The sequence below is a fragment of the Jaculus jaculus genome, chromosome 2, assembly GCF_020740685.1.
Source record: "Jaculus jaculus isolate mJacJac1 chromosome 2, mJacJac1.mat.Y.cur, whole genome shotgun sequence".
In the NCBI taxonomy this organism is placed as follows: domain Eukaryota; kingdom Metazoa; phylum Chordata; class Mammalia; order Rodentia; family Dipodidae; genus Jaculus; species Jaculus jaculus.
The window spans coordinates 80,794,186-80,810,812 of NC_059103.1; the positions used below are offsets into that span (position 1 = coordinate 80,794,186).

A 16,627-nucleotide genomic window follows, 5' to 3' on the forward strand; every position below is an offset into this window, starting at 1 on the left:
CTTAAGATAATACTCACATCCAAAAAGACAAAGATAAATATGTTTGATTCAAACAAAAATTGGTTGAAGAATTATGGCCTAAAAGCTAGATTCCCCCAAGGGTAGTTCTGCAAAATTACCAAGCTGCTCTGCTTTCTATTTAAAGTGTTTGACTCTTTATTTTATGCAACAGAAAACAATCTAAATGATTTTTAAGAGAAAATTGACATTTTGTGTTATTATTCTTAACATGCTGATGGCCCAACCCTCACATGGAAGCTGCTTGCAACACATTGCTCTGACTTTGTAAGCTCCCACCTACCCTACGTCCTGGCCACACACGCCGCCAACATCCTCACCCCTCTCTCCCACAAAAATCCTTCAACCTTTTACTTACCGTTCTCACGTATTTTTATTCTTCCTTCATGAGGCCTTTTACTCATGCTGATTAAAAATGTACTTCCTATCTATGACAACTCTTCTTTGAAATTTCAGGCACAGGCCTCTGGATAGTCCAGTCTCCATAGAATGTAGTTTCAATCATTCATAATCTACCATTAACTCATTGCAGTGATTTTAACCTTTGGTTTACAAGCTTTGAAACTCATGTTTAAAATATAAGCATCTAATGACTCATGATCCATTTTACTTTCCAGACCCTTCTCCATATTCTAAAATGGATGGATATTTTACTAGGTTTTTTTCTTTCACCTTGTCCATTTTATGCTATCAGTATTGACTCCTGAAAGAGCCCCCAGAACTACTTTACCTTTTGTGTTGGGGGTACCTTCCTCTTCATTTCACCTCAGATATAATAGTCTTGTGAACTCCTTATTTTCTAGAAATGCTTATCTCCAAAATCTCAAATGCTAGAAGTTTATATGAAAAGATATCCAAAATTGTGACTGAATGGATGCTCTGGAAAGCATTTGAGGGTACAAATACCTGGGTGCATTTTTCATGGGTGATGCTCTGAATCTCAATTTGGCACATTTTTAAAAAATTCAGCCACTCATTGTGGGGCTCGATTATATTTATTCAACCCAACCACAACTAAATAAATCATGAGAATTAGAAGACTAAAGCATTAGGCCAGAATGCATATGTCTATTTATCGGTACACATTTGCTTCTGTACAAATCAAAAAATTGCAAGCTTATTTTGTAAAATTACAGAAAAACAAAATAAGGTAATGAACATGAATGGCCCTTGTGTGGAAATTATGGTAGATGAGCACACCTACTTCTTGCCATGTTCTGAATCAGGATAATGCCTGGGTAAGGATGTGATACAAATCCCCACCATGGCCAGTCCTTGGCCCTAGTTTCTCTACGAATGTCAATTCTTCAACAGAAGTAACCAGAGACAAATCATCCAACTAAGAGTCAGCCAGAAAATGCCAGGGAAGCCTTAGCAGGGCATACTTTGTCTCTTCTTTTTAAAAAATGTATTTATCTATTTATCTATGTATTTATTTATGGAGAGAAAGAATGGGCACACCAGGGCCTTTAGCCACTGCAAACAAACTCCAGATGAATGTACCACCTTCTGTTGTCTGACTTACATGGGACCTGGAGAATCTAACATGGATCCTTGGGCTTTACAGGCAAACACCTCAACTGCTAGGCCATCTCTCCAGCCCTGTCTCTTCTTAATCATATAGATTTATCAAGTTTCCAACCCTCTCCAAGCCACAAAACTTCTCAGTAGTAAGGAAACAATGCCATCATTTTCTTTTTTATTATGTGACTGTAAGGTTCAGGAGTGACCAAGACCACAGATACCACTCTGAGGCAAAGATGCAAGCTTTAATTGAGGAAAAACATGAGCTGCCAGGACTGACTCTCAAGAGTGTAGCACAGCCAACTTTGAGGTTACAGATAGCGGGTTATGTAGAGCTGTTCCATTGGGGGAAGATGAGGAAGGGGAGGAACTCCTTTATTCTTTACATTAGCCATATGGTGTGAGACCAGAAGTGACCTGGTGAGAGATAGGGGGGCAGAAAACCTAAACATGGGACATTGTTAGGCAAGGAAGAGATAATGGCTGGGCAGTTTCTTGAGGAATGTGGATGACCCACTTTTTTATGTCTGTCCCCATGCTGCTGTCTTTGGTGACCCCACTTTTTTCTGACCTAACAGTGACCATTTAGTAAAACAAAGTATTTAAAATAGTCTATAACTTGTAAATCTATATGAAATGTATATGTGTCCATCTCTTATAATACATTCTATACTGAGAAACATACTGAGGTAGTATATCTGTATGTGTGTGTACGTGTGTACTGTGTGAGCATGTGTGTGTGTTCATGAATGTACAGAGCAAATATATTTGTAGATCATATGCATCTTTGTGAGTGTTGAGGTCAGAGATTGATGTTGAGTATCTTCTTTTATTGATTTCCTTCTTATTTTTTGACACAAGATCTCTCACTGAACCTGGAGTACACTGATTCCTGATTGGGCTAGACTAGTTGTTAGCAAGCCCCAAGGATTCTCCTGTCTCCACCTACCCAGTGCTGGGATTATAGGCACCTGTTGTCACACTTAGCTTTTATATGGGCTGCAGGTATCTGAACTCATGTCTTCAAGTTTATATGTAAGCACTTAACTAATTCAGCAATCTTTACAACCCCCACATTAACTTTTTTTAGTAATCCATATCTATAATTTCTCAAGGTGCATTCTTATACAGTACTAAAATAAGACACATCAATTTCCACAACCATCTTCTATAAAAGCTTATTTTCCTAATTTATGGAGTGCAATCTATTGGAAATTTATGCATTCACTATACGTTTTGCACTCTATACTGTCCATTCTTTACCTCTCCTCACTGATCCTCCAAGCTTGATTCTCCTCATTTCTACCTCTACCAATTATGGCTCCTCTCTGAAGCTGGCAATTCGCTTCCACAACCTCCATTGCCACCTTCTCCCCCACAGTGCTATCTGCCTTCAACATTCAACTCCACCCCACTGATACCTCTGCATGGCTGCTCTCTGAAAAGACATGAATAACTTCTTAATGATTTCACTTACTACTGCTGTTGCAGAACTTGTGAGACTTGACAAGGCAACAGGATCTAGTACTTCCAGAAAACTCCCTCTCCCATGGTGCTCACAACAGTGGATAAAACTCTAGCTTTCACACAGAAAAAATTGTTGGATGAAAATCCTTCAAGTTGTCATACAGTGATAGTGAAAACATTTAACTAATTACCAGATTCCATATCTGCTTTTTCACATTAACTTTGAAAGTAGAAATGCAATCTCTTCCCATGTCCTGCCACAAATCGTCATATTTTCCAAGATCTTGCTTAAAAGTCAGTGTTATCTACAAAGCTTTTCCTCTATAATGTTTGCTTTATTAGATCATCAACTCAATAATTATAGTATTTTAATGTGTGTAGATCTACCTCCATGGGCTTATACAGAGGTCATGTTAACATGCCTGCCACAAATTAGGTATTCAGTAATGGATTTCTAGGAAAGAGCTAATATTGCCAAGAATGCATTAGCCTACTCTGCATCATTCTTTCAAAAGCAAAATGTGCTTTGAAAAAAAAAAAAAACTACTAAAGTTCTCACAAAGAAACTGTTTAATGGCTCTATAAACATTAAGCACTCAGTTTTGAATATCTGAAACACAGGATTTGTGAGGTTTGGATTTTAATGGGACAATTTTCATGCAATACTCTTGTTGAAACAAGTACAAAACAATTATTTTATAAAAGGATGTGGACTAGTTTGCTGTCTCTTGGCCTTAATTTTTTTCTCACTTGTAATGTGAGAAGTGCACATGGTAGGGTTATAATTCTGATACCTGTGAACAAGGCACAGTTTGTGTTCCAAGTTACAGAACAAGTTATTCACTAGTGCTAAGGAGCACATATCACAAACATCAAGTTAATTGATACTTCAGGGCTTTAGTTTGTGAAGTTCATTTTACACGCAATGCCTTCATTAAACTCAAGGTGCTAGAAATCAATTATTCATATTTTAGTTTATTTTCAACAGGAAGAGATAGTAGCAGATATTGCAGAATATTAGTCATTTTCTGCCTTCATAAAGAAATACAGCTGATAGAGGAAGCTGTTGTTCTAAGGATATAAAATGTCAAATTTTCAATTACATAAGAGGAGTAAATTCAAGAGATTTGTTCAACATAATACATTAGCATGGTTAATAAAAATATGTTGAATCCTTAAAATTTACTGAGAGATTTTAGGTATGCTTACCACAAAACAAACATATTAGATAATTCATATGTTAATAGTTTGAGTGATCCAATTTACAATGTTTACATAATTCACAATAATATGTAGTTCTTGTTCATGATGAAAACAACTTTCTCCATCTTAATTATATACAAATATAATAACATCTTTCTTTTCTTTCTAACTAAAATAGCTAGTTCTAGATCTATGCTTATTATAAAATTTTATCTAATACTACACATTCACAACTCTTAGCTATAACTCTCATGCATATGCTGAGTAAAACAGATGTTATGTTCAGTTTTCAACTCTTTGTTTCACCTTTATAAACTGCTGCATGGGTCATTTCTACTCCAAAATGATTATACGGTGGTAAAGCCTATAATTCATGCACTTGGGAGGCTGAGACAGGAGGATCATCTGTTTAAGGCCAATATGGTTTACATATCAAGACCATGTCTCAAACACATTCACACGTGAAAAACATAGGAATCATTTTAATCTCAATTCATGATTGTTTTATCCTTAAAAAATTATATATTTATGCTGACAAATTATCAATACACTAAATTAATCCATGGAATAAACAAACTAGACTTCTATACTAACATTTAACAGACCAACAAAACAGCTTTTATCTGGAGAGTTTAATAATCTATACTTACACAGTATTTAAGAAAAAATTCTGATATATGTTTTATTTTTTCAAGCACAGGAAAAGCACATGAGCTTTAATGTGAAATATGCTGTTTGAGAATGACATGTACTGACTCTAGTGACAGTTTAAACTGAATTTTTGGTAATGACACTTTGGCTTTTGTGTTCTGAAACAGACTAATTTTTTAAAATCTTTGTGTATGATGTGTGTGTGTGTAGGGTCATGTGTATGCAAATGCCCATGTACCTTGGTGCTTGTGTGGCAGTCCTCATCTGCCATGGTGCTTGAAGCAGTGTCTCCTTGTTGTTTGCACCTGCTTTTACCAGAGTGGCTTCTGATTCTCCTGCCTCCACTGTCCATCTTAATTTAGGCACATGCTCCTACACCTGGCTTTCACTTGGATACTGGGTCTGGAACCCATATTACACAGCAAATATTTCACCCACCAAGCCATCTGCTCAATCCCTAAAGTAGATATATATTTTTTAATTTTTTATTGACAACTTCTATACTTACAGACAATAAACCATTATAAATTCCCTCCCCTCCTCCACTTTCCCCTTCACAACTCTACTCTCCATCATATCCCCTCCCTCTCTCCATTAGTCTCTTTTTATGTTGATATCATTGGCTTTTTCTCCTATTTTGAGGATTGTGTGAAGGTATTGCTAGGTACTGCTAGGTCATGGATACCAAAGCCAATTTCCATCTGTACAGTTGCATTGTAAGAAATGGTACCCTTCCTTTTGTCCTTCACATTCTTTCTGCCACATCTTCTGCCATGGACCCTGAGACTTGGAGTGTGATAGAAATGTTTCAGTGCTGGGCACTCCTCTGTCATTTCTTCTCAGCACTATGTTGTTTTTTTGAGTCATGCCACTGGTCACCGCTGTCTGAAAAGAGAAGCTTCTCGAACAAATTCTCTAATAAATTCATTTAGCCCATTTTTGTTGCAGAATGTTTTTATTTCTCCATCAATTTGGATAGATAGCTTTGCAGAATAAAGGATTCTTGTTGAAAGATATTATCTTTCAGAACTTGTAATTCATCATTCTAGGTACTTCTTGATTTTAAAGTTTGTGTTGCATAACCTGCTCTGATCCTGATGGGCTTGCCTTTATAGGTGACTTGATTTTTCTCTCTAACTGCTTTCAATATATTTTCTTTGGTTTGTGAGTTTAGTAGTTTAATTATAATATTGTGCAGAGAGGTTTTTTCCAGGTTTTGTCTGTTTGGTGTTCTAAAATCTTGTATCTGCATTGCATTTCTTTTCCCATTTAGGGAAATTTTTCTTCCAGGATTTTGTTTAAAATGCTTACTAAGCATCTGGATTGAAATTCTTCTCTTGGGCTGGAGGGATGGTTTAGTGGTTAAGGCATTTTCCTTCAAAGCCAAAGGACCCAGGTTCAATTTCCCAGGACCCACATTAGGCAGATGCACAAGGGAGCACACACGTCTGGAGTCATTTGCAATGGCTGGAGGCCCTAGTGTGCCCATTCTCTCACTCTCTCTCCCTCTTTCTCTGTCAAATAACTAAATAAATAAGAATAAAATATTTTTTTAAAAAAATAAATTCTTCTCCTTCTGCTGTACCCTGAGTTCTTTTTTTATGAGATATGGACATATTTTGTATGTAAACATCACATGTTGCTACCATTCTTTCCCTCCTCCCTGCCCTTCTTCTGAAGAGGCCTTCCTCAGTGGGGATGCAGGTCAACCCCATGGGGACTGTGAGTCATGCATTTTGGGGACAGCAGTCAGTTATGGGTGAAAGGCAATGTCTCTGTGAAAAATGTCCCAACTTGTGGATCTAACAATCTTTCTGACCCCTCTTCCTCAAAATTCCTTGAGCCATGCTGGGAGCATTTTAAGTCTACTTCAGTGATGGGCAGTTAGGAGCATCTGGGTCTCTGTTGCTGTAGAAGGTGTTGAGTGTCCTCAGTACCTTCTCCATTGCCCTTGTGCTGATATCACCTTAACTAAGAGATTAGCATTCTTGCTCATTTCTTCAACTCCTCTGTGGTTTCAGCTGGGGCCAGATGCAATGTTCTGGGTCATTTATCTCAAGTCTAGCTCCTATATGAAAAAGAGATGCAGATTCTCAAACAGAGAGTAAAGTCAGAGCCAGTTAAATGGGATAACCATTATTAATTTAGAGAGAATTAAAGAGTTTAGATACTTTTATACTGTAAGGTTAGTGGGAGCTTGACAGTGGAAATCCAAATCATTATCTGGATGTGATGCTGACATTTTTCCCAGTCCCAGATATAGGTTCCTTTCCACTGAGCCAATCCAAAAGCAATTGGTTACCCACCATGGCTATGTGCCACTATTGCACTTCTGTTACCATCATGTCAAGCTGTTTGCTTCTGAGTCATGTAGACTTTGAGCTGCTTGGACAGATGTTGGCCACTTTCCCCTGGTAGATCATGTACTGCTTAATTACCTGGAGACTGGCTCTCCTCTGAATTCCATCCAGATCTCCTTATGGTCTGTGCCGACAGTGTTTGGTGTCTTCAGCAATAGGGTCTTACCATTAACCACTGGTGGGTAATCAAGTACTCTGACAGAAGTCTGTCTTGTTTGTTTTGGGAGATCTAGTAAGTCTCTCTGATCAACAGCTCATTGTGGTTGTAGACAACATCCTGGTACAGGCCATTACAGGCCAGTGCCAAGGGAAAAGTAAAAGAAAAAGCCAGAGAAGAAAGAGAAACAGGAGAAATTTGAACTTAGGTTTCATCTCACTATCTCCAGGTCTGTTAGATTCAGGTGCTTCCTCTAAGGTCTGCTTGAGGGTTCCAACTTTTAGTCTGATTTCCAGGATATAGAATTCTATGATACAAGTTCAATTTTGTAACAGGTTTTGTGTCCTCCCATTAACCTTCCCCCCAGCCCTACCCTCCCTATTGTCTAAGCCTCAAGGTGTTATTCAGTTATGTCAGCAACTTGGGCTGATCCAGGTTAGAAACTGCAGATGAATGAGATCATGCAGCAGTTGTCTTTCTATGATTGTGTGAGTTCACTTATAATGATCTGTTCCAAGTTCAACCATTTTTCTGCAAATTTCAATGTGTCATTTTTTTCTTACTGCTGAGTAGAATACCATCATGTAGATATACCACATCTTGGTTATCCATTCATCCAATGATGGGCACCACTTCATGATCAAAACACTGGAAAGAATAGGCATGGATGGTTTATATCTCAACACAATAAAGGCTATATATAAATTTCCTAAAACCTAAATAATTCTTAATGGGGAAAAACTCAAGGAGTTCCCACTGAGATCAGGAAAAAGACAGGAGTGCCCACTCTCACCACTCTCTTAAACTTAGTACTAGAAACACTAGCCCAAGCAACAAGACAGGAGAAAGAAATAAAAGGGATTCAAATTGGAAAGGAAGAAGTCAAGGTAGCCCAGTTTGCAGATGACACGATCCTATATATAAGTGACCCAAAAGTCTCCATCCAAAAATTTCTAAAGGTGATAAATCCCTTCAGCAAAATGACAGGATACAAAATCAATACACAAAACTCAGTACCTTTTCTATGTGCAAAGGACAAATATGCAGAAAAAGATATCAGTGAGGCTGTCCCATTTGAATAGCAGCAAAACAAATTAAATACCTTGGAATTACACTAGCAAATGATGTGAAAAAAAAACTATATAATGAAAACATAGAAACACTCAAAAAAGAAATAGAGGTGGACTTGAGAAATGGAAGAACTTCCCATATCCCTGCAGTGGTAGAATTTATATTGTGAAAATGGAAATTCTAACAAAAGTAATATACAGATTTAATGCAATGCCAATAAAAATACCAATATCATTCTTCACTGAGACTGAAAATATATACCCTGAATTTTTATGTCTGATCTTTTCATAGTGCCCCATATGTCTTGAAATTCCCATTCATACCTTCCTATTACTTTGTCTTTCTCTTTGTTGGATTGTGTGTGTGTGTGTGTGTGTGTGTGTGTGTGTGTGTGTGTGTGCATCTGCCACCTAGTCTTCCAGTCTAGATATTGTGCTTTCCTTCATCCATTCTACTGGTGAGACTTCCACAGAGATTTTTTGTTTGTTTGTTTGTTTTTCACTGACTGTGTTTTCAGTACAAGTATTTCTGTCTGTTTTTTCTTCATTATTTCTACTTCCTTACTCTTGTCTTGTAATGACCTCCTTATTTCATTAAGCTGGTTTCCTGTGCTCTCTTGGAATTCCTTCAGGAGTTTGTTTTCTTCTTTAGTTCCTTTGTTTTCTTCTTTGATTTCTTTGAATATAGACAAAATTATTTTTTTTGAAATCTTTGTCAGGCATTTCATCTAAAACAGACCCATTGGAGGCCATATCTGATGGATTTATAATTTTTTTATGAGAATGGATTGGGTTTATTGTTTGTGTTTCTTGTATTATAATGTGTCATTTTTGCATCATGAGTTGATTTGATACTTGGGTTTTATAATAATCTGTGGTACTTGTAGATTTAGAAATCCAACTTTATGTACTTTCAGAGTAGGGATTTAAGGTGCCAAATACTCTACCCCAACTTTGTGTATCTTCAGAGTAGGAATTTAAGGTACCAAGTACTCTACTTCAAATACAGAAGTAATGCTAGGTGTTGAGTTTGCCTGATCTTCAAGTATTCTAGTGGGGTGCGTGGAGCAATTTACTGGAAAATTCTAAAATTCAACTGAGCAATATACATCTTCAATAAAAACCAGCACAGAGTATGCAAATGTGGGGATTGAAACAATAAATAACATTATAAAGCCAAAATCCTTAAGGGTGTATGTTGGGCTGGCCATGGTGGTGGGGTGCACACAGATCCAAACAGTTCAGGTCTCTGTCCACAAGTGCCTTTGTATGATTCTGGCCTATTTCTTCCTTTCTGATAGATCTTAGTCTCTACTGTTTCTCTGCTATGGCCTATAAAAATCTATACACCTTCACTTTTCAGACAGAGTGTATTTTGCTGTGGTTTTGCTCAAATCCCTCCCTAGGCTGGATTGATGTGACTCCTATGGATCCATATTACCTGGAAGTCTGTTTCCATAAGCTACTTCTGGTTGAGTGTCTAAAGTAGATCTTTTGATAGAGGAAAATAATGTGTAAGGCTGAGTAGTAGGATAACATTATAAAATAGTTAATGTTAAATCTGAAATGGGAGGGGGAGATGCAAGATGGTAGCAGTGGCAAATTCTGGCTCTAGCCTCCCACTGTTCAATTGCCCATCCCTGAATGGTAAACCACCACCTGGTTTACATCTGGATGTCGTCAAAGGAGACAAACTACTTGAGAAACTAATTATTGACAAGAAATATTATTATTTGGGAGAATCCCTGCTCTCACATACACGGTGCACTGGTTTACCACAAGCATCTGAAGAGAGTTTTCCTCATAGATTTCAGAAGTACACGTGGCACTTTCTTGGGTCACATTTGATTGGAACCTCAGAAGCCTCAACAAATTTCCATAAATTCTACAGTGTCATTCAGTGCATCCGCAAGACTCAGACCTTGCTATCAGCTATGAATGGAGATGGGAAGATGGGTGGAGAGGATGATGAACTCAGGGGCTTACTGGGGCTTCCAGAGAAAGAAACTGAGCTTAATAATCTGACATAATTCAACACTGCCCATGACAAGTGGATTTCATCCCTCTTTTGAGGAGGGCATTCTGGACATTTCGAGACCAAAGAGGAAGAGAAAGAACTCCAAGGTGACTTGCAGTGAATATGATGAGATCATCAACCCAGAGGCTGTTGATCCCGCAGTTGGTTGCTTCTGGAACATGGTGAAAACTGCAGTGGTCTAAGTCAAGAAAAAGCGGTCAGAGGGCCCTTGCTGTCTGGGTCTGGAGGAGACAGGAAGCAGGCGCATACAGAACTTTGTCAGAACTTTGTCTTCACTGGAGGACTATACCACGCACAATGAAGCAAACTCCCAGCCTCACAGACATCCAGGGAACAGCACCCATTGGTGGTTTGCCCATGCCATACCCAAACCTTGTACCTGATGTGTACTTGACTCCCGTTGTACTATCAGCAGTGAACCTGAACCCAACACCAAACTCTGGAGTCTATAACCCTGAAGCTGTAAACAAACCCAAGAAGAAGAAATGTGCAAAAGAGGGTTGGCTGGACACGAAGCCCACACCTTCCTTAGTGATTTGATATTTTTGGACATGGAGCAGGTAGGAATAGGAGGGACTGGGTGGAAGGGTGAGAAGGAGAACTAATGAACTAGGGAGAAAACTTCCCCTGTGGGCAGTGTCATCTTTCAGAAGGTCTCCTGGGGTCCTAATCATATAATACTGAGATGGGGTGGGGCTGAACTACCCCATGAAGACCTGTCTTCAGAAACCCTTTAGTGTAGAGGAAGGCTTCAGAGGTCCTTTCCAGTAGACTGCCCTGGCTCTCCCAGACTTCCCAGCACCTCCATTCTTCACCCTCTAGGATTGTTTTCATATGAAGTCACACACACACCAGGTCAATCCAGGGCTATAGAGGCAGCAGAAGCCTTGTTAATATTTACTACATTGCAAGTCCTATGCATCAGAAGGGTTGCAGTGGATCCAGTTTGGTTAGTGTTCTTCATCTAAGTGAAAGTGCAAACTCTGCAAGGCTCCGCGGTACTGAGTCCGTGGTTAGCCTTCCCTCCTGTCCTTTCTGTTGGATGAGACCAATCTGATTTGTCTTTATCTGTAGCCAGTGCCATAGGCACAGGCTTCGAGTTAGGTTGCAGCATTGTTTGGACTTAACCTGTTTTTCTCCTCCATCTTGAGCACTCTACTTGCCCAGTTTCTCATTTAATTCCAGAGTAAGTACTCACCTTTGAGGCGTCTAGATTTCTTTTGTGTGTGTTGTAAAAGCAGTCATTAGTTGGTGTGGTGGCACACGCTTTTAATCCCAGCACTAGGAAGGCAGATGTAGGATGATCGCCATGAGTTCAAAGCCACCCTGAGACTACATAGTGAATTCCAGGTCAGTCTAAGCTAGAGTGAAACCCTACCTCGAAAAATAAATAAATAAATACATTCTTTTAAGGATATGAACAGTTAGGGCAATTCAGAGTAAACAGGCAGAGACTATTCTTTGTTTGCAAGGACCTGACGTCTTTTAAGAGGATATGTTTGGCTGTTGGTTAGGATGCTCCCCCACCCTCAGTTGAGAGTTCTCATTGTTCAAAACCCAAGACTAGACCTGGCTTGCTCAGGAGAGGAAGGTAGGCACATTGGAGTGAGCTTTGTACATTTGTGTAGTAGGCCTTCTCACACTTTGTGTGTAGCTTTCTACCTGTACTGTTTATTACATTGTAAATTAAATGTGACTTTTGTCAAAAAAAAGAGGTAAATCTTAATAAAATTTTGTTTTATTAGGAATGAATTAAACTTCAAATGGGGTATTCAGTTGAGAGTTTTATAGAACAATTTGTGTTGATCTACATAATTTCAAAAGTATACATCACCATGTTATATATGCTTCACACTCATAACTATCCACCAAGGGAATCCTGCTTAATAGAAGTGAAGCAGCATGATTAGTTAAAGCAAATATTTTGGCATTAGACAAACTTGAGCCTCAGTCCTCGGCCATATATACTAACTGTGTGGCCCTAGAAAAGTTCTTCTGCTTCCTGAAGCTGAATTCTCTTGCCTGAAAGTTGCTGGTCATAACAAATCTTATTTTTGGTGGTGGTTATTAAAATTACATGGCAAAGCAGGTAAAGTGCTACATATATGTATTTAACTTGTTCTGTAAATATTAGCTTGCTTTAACATAATTTTTCTTATTGTCTCAATAATTGTCACTATGATAATTGCCACTAATATTTATTGCAATAGTCATGAAGATGTGCTACTGTTACAAGTATAGAATAAAACAACTAAGTCATGAAATTTATTGTTTTATTTAAAAAATGTAGGCTTAAGCCGGGTGTGGTGGCGCATGTCTTTAATCCCAGCACTCAGGAGGCAGAGGTAGAAGGATCGTCGTGAGTTCGAGCCCATCCTGAGACTCCATAGTGAATTCCAGGTCAGCCTGGGCTACAGTGAGACCCCACCTTGAAAAAAAAGAAAGAAAGAAAGAAAGAAAGAAAGAAAGAAAGAAAGAAAGAAAGAAAGAAAGAAAGAAAGAAAAGTAGGTTTAGGTTAGGAGTGAAAACAGTTAAATCATGTAGAATGTGGTCAGCAGTTTCAATGAAATAAAACAATTCAACAGACAAGACATATTTATACAGAATAGTTAGCTTGAATGCAACCATGTTTATGGGGTATTTTTTAAACAAAAAGAAACATATGTCCTCTCTGTGTATGTGTGATGTATGTGTGTATACATGTTCTTGCATGTGTACACATGCGGTGTGTGTGTGTAGGCTAGAGGTCAATGTCATGTATCCTCCATCTTTCTCTAGCTTATTTTTTGAAACAAGTCCTCTTGCTAAACTTAGAGCTCACTGATCCAGGTAGACTAGCTAGCCAACAAGTGCCAGGCATCCGCGTATCTCAGCCATGGACTTGGAAGCCCCAGCGTTAGGATATACACATGCTGCCATGCCCTCCTTTTCATGTGAGTGCTTGGGATTCAAACTCAGGTCCTCCTGCTTGCATGACAAGCATTTTACTTTCTGGGTCATCTCCCCAGTCCCAATTTTGTTCTCTTCCTCCTTCAGAATCAAAGGTATATACAGAGAATGGTGGTTATTGATCCTACATGTCAGGACACTGCTGGACACTGGCTCCTCCAAATAGGTCTAGAAGCTATTACTAATGAAAACTCCACTTGGTCCAATGTGGCAAAGTTGTTTGTCCAGAAATCCAATGGCTGGTCAGCTGAAGACATAAGCTTTAGTAAATCTGTTTTTTCTAAGCCAGAAGCCCTTCTTTATGTGGCCTTTGGTTGTGTGAGGTTGTGATGCTGAAAGGTGAACCTGGAGGGGTGGAGAGTCCTGGAAGATGAAAAGATACAGCCTTTTGTGTGTTACTGAAACATCTTTTAGAGGCTGAGGACATAGCTTGGCAGTGGAGCTTTCACCTAACATGTGAGACCCTGGGTTCAGTCCTGAGTACCAATATAGATTTTTTTCCTTAAAAGTGGCTATAATTCATGATATCAATTTCAAGATATTAGAGGCTATTTAACCTTCTCTATTTTGATGTCATAAAATCTTGTGACCTGGTGTGAATATATGTATGTGTGTGTGTGTATATATTATTTATATTTATATATGTATATATCCTGAAACTGAAATTATTGACAAAAATTTAATGATTTCTAGATATAAGTCCTTACTAAACCAGATTGAGTTATCAGGCAGAAATTTGTAACACTGACTGATAGAAATATTTCAGCAGAAAGAATCTAAAGAAAGTCAACAGAATCAAGTGTAATTTTTTTCATACGAAAGATAATGTGCTCTTTAATTCCTTTGTATCTCACTTTCCTTTTGGGTAACGTTTATTTCTCTTTCGAAGTATTTTGACCTTGTGAGTAGCTCTAACATATGGCTTATGTTTTTCTGGGCTTCCCTAGATAAGCAAGTGGAGAGATTTTACGTATTAATCATATCATGTATGGTTTCATTATATTTTATATATAACCAATCCTAACCCTGTACACTTTTAAACATTTTTTTCAGCAACAATCGTTTAAGCAACCCCAATCTTACTGTGAAGAATTTGCTCTCATACATTTCAATTAGCTATCACTTTTTAAATCACCTTAGAGAGTTTCTGCATAAGACGATGGCCACTACAATTTATGAATGACACAGCTAGAGATAGAAGGAGTAACTCGTTCCATGCCTCATCATTCATTCTTCATAGTATGCTAATAGTTTCTTTCCAAGGATTTGATTATAGTTTAAAATTGAAAGAAACCCAGAAAAAATTTATATACTTGATGTAGTTTCTCTCCCTTTTTTTCTCACCCCAAACTCCATGCCCCTAGGGAAACTTTAACTGCTCAGCACAGGAACTAAGGAAATAAACCTGTCTTGCTGCTTAAGCAAATGAACCATTAAGTCTGTTTGGTATTCCTGTAGGCTGTCTGACAAGCTGGGATGTTGATGTCTGCTGCTGGAGACGGGGGTTGGGGGGTGGTTTGGAAGGAGATTGTGTGGGTGTGCCATAATGAATCTTTTATCTTTGAAAGATTGCACATATTCTTGTCAGGCCATCAGTTTTCTCTGTCTTCTCCTTCAACTCTGCTCAATGCATTGATTTTGCCTTACTGCTGCCAATGCTGACACCACTGAATATGAAGGTATCATTGTAAAAGGAACCATAACAAGTTCCTAATAAGCAACCTTCACCGTTATAGTTTCTGACACACAGATGTAGATTTATCTCCAATAGAGGAAGCATCGTTCAGGCTGAGCATGCTAAAACTAATACAAATTAATAAACAAAAAGTATTTTGCTCAGGAGGCAGAGGTAGGAGGATCGCCATGAGTTTGAGGCCACCCTAAGACTCCATAGTGAATTCCAGGTCAGCCTGAACTAGAGTGAGACTCTACCTCAAAACAACAACAACAACAAAAAAGTATTTTGACTAACATAAATAAGTATTTGACCCATCCCATACAAGGTAATCATGTAACCTGCCCACTTCATTTGTCAAGAAGATTGAAAAGAGAAGTGATGTGAGATGTAAAAGTTTCTTCTGAAAATAGTAGCAATGGTCATACATCTAAAACTTATTATTTGGAGGAGTTTCATAATCTGATTTTCATGAAAACTTGAAAAATTATTTGTGACTAGGGACAAAGAATTTGGTGACACTTGTAGATCAAATGTTGCAAAGATAATAAAACATCCTAAACTGAAAGTTTCATCTTGAGTTCTTTCATAAAAATTAGTATGTCAGTAAATGCTTAGAAAACAAGTTTTTCTTTTGTTTTGAAATTTTGCAATGTTACCTAGGCTGATTTTAAACTTAAGTTCCTCTTGCCTTAGCTTCTCTAGCACAATGACATCATAGAAAGGCCGTACGACCTAATCTAACCTAGAAAATAATTATATATTTGGTTACTTGCTTTAAAAAAAAAAGACATGTAGAGATTAAATCTATAATGAGTACTATAGCTTATATCATTTTGAACACTGAAATAATATAACTCTTGTTAAATTCAAGTTTGTTGACTTCCTTTGCAATTTACAAATACTGAAAACTGCTAAATGGGTTCTGCTTTTAAAAGTATAAAGATTGTGCAAATGTAAAACAATTTAATTTGTTTCTCTCAAAAGCAACCTGTATATTTATAGAATATATTAAACAATCTGGCATAGCATTTGGTCTTATATTTCTAGCTGTGAGCAACTTGTGAAAGGAATTCATCAACTCACTTCATTATAGCATTCCCAAAGAATAGTTCCATTCCACTTAGGCTTAATAACTCAGATTGAACTCTTGTAATTAAATTGAATTTGCTTTCTCCAAATAACTTGTCACACAAATATTTTAAATAACTTCAAAGTACTGATATATCTTTCTTAATGTAATTAAACCAGTTACACAGAAATCATCTTTTTATGAATAGATTCCATACGCCAAGGTTGCTAAATTTCAATGAACTTTGTGTCCAGTTCTTCTATACCAGTTACATAGCAATTATCAATTTATATACTTACTGTTTGGTTTCTCTAAAATTGGATGAATTAGAACATTTAATTCTCAGTCACTTTCACTTCTCTGGACCAACCTACTTGCAAATGTGGTTGATGGGGCCTTAGCTATGTATTTATCGTATCCATTCAGTCAGTGGAGAGAATCA

At 37.8% G+C, this 16,627-nt stretch overlaps 1 protein-coding gene and 1 pseudogene across 2 annotated transcripts in view; both read left to right on the top strand.

Moving 5' to 3' along the window:
* Grid2 (glutamate ionotropic receptor delta type subunit 2) overlaps window positions 1-16,627 on the top strand; it is a 1,510,676-nt gene that overhangs the window by 1,384,334 nt on the left and 109,715 nt on the right. The gene's annotated exons all lie outside the window — the stretch shown is intronic.
* On the top strand, window positions 10,037-11,028 carry LOC101603886 (annotated as a pseudogene).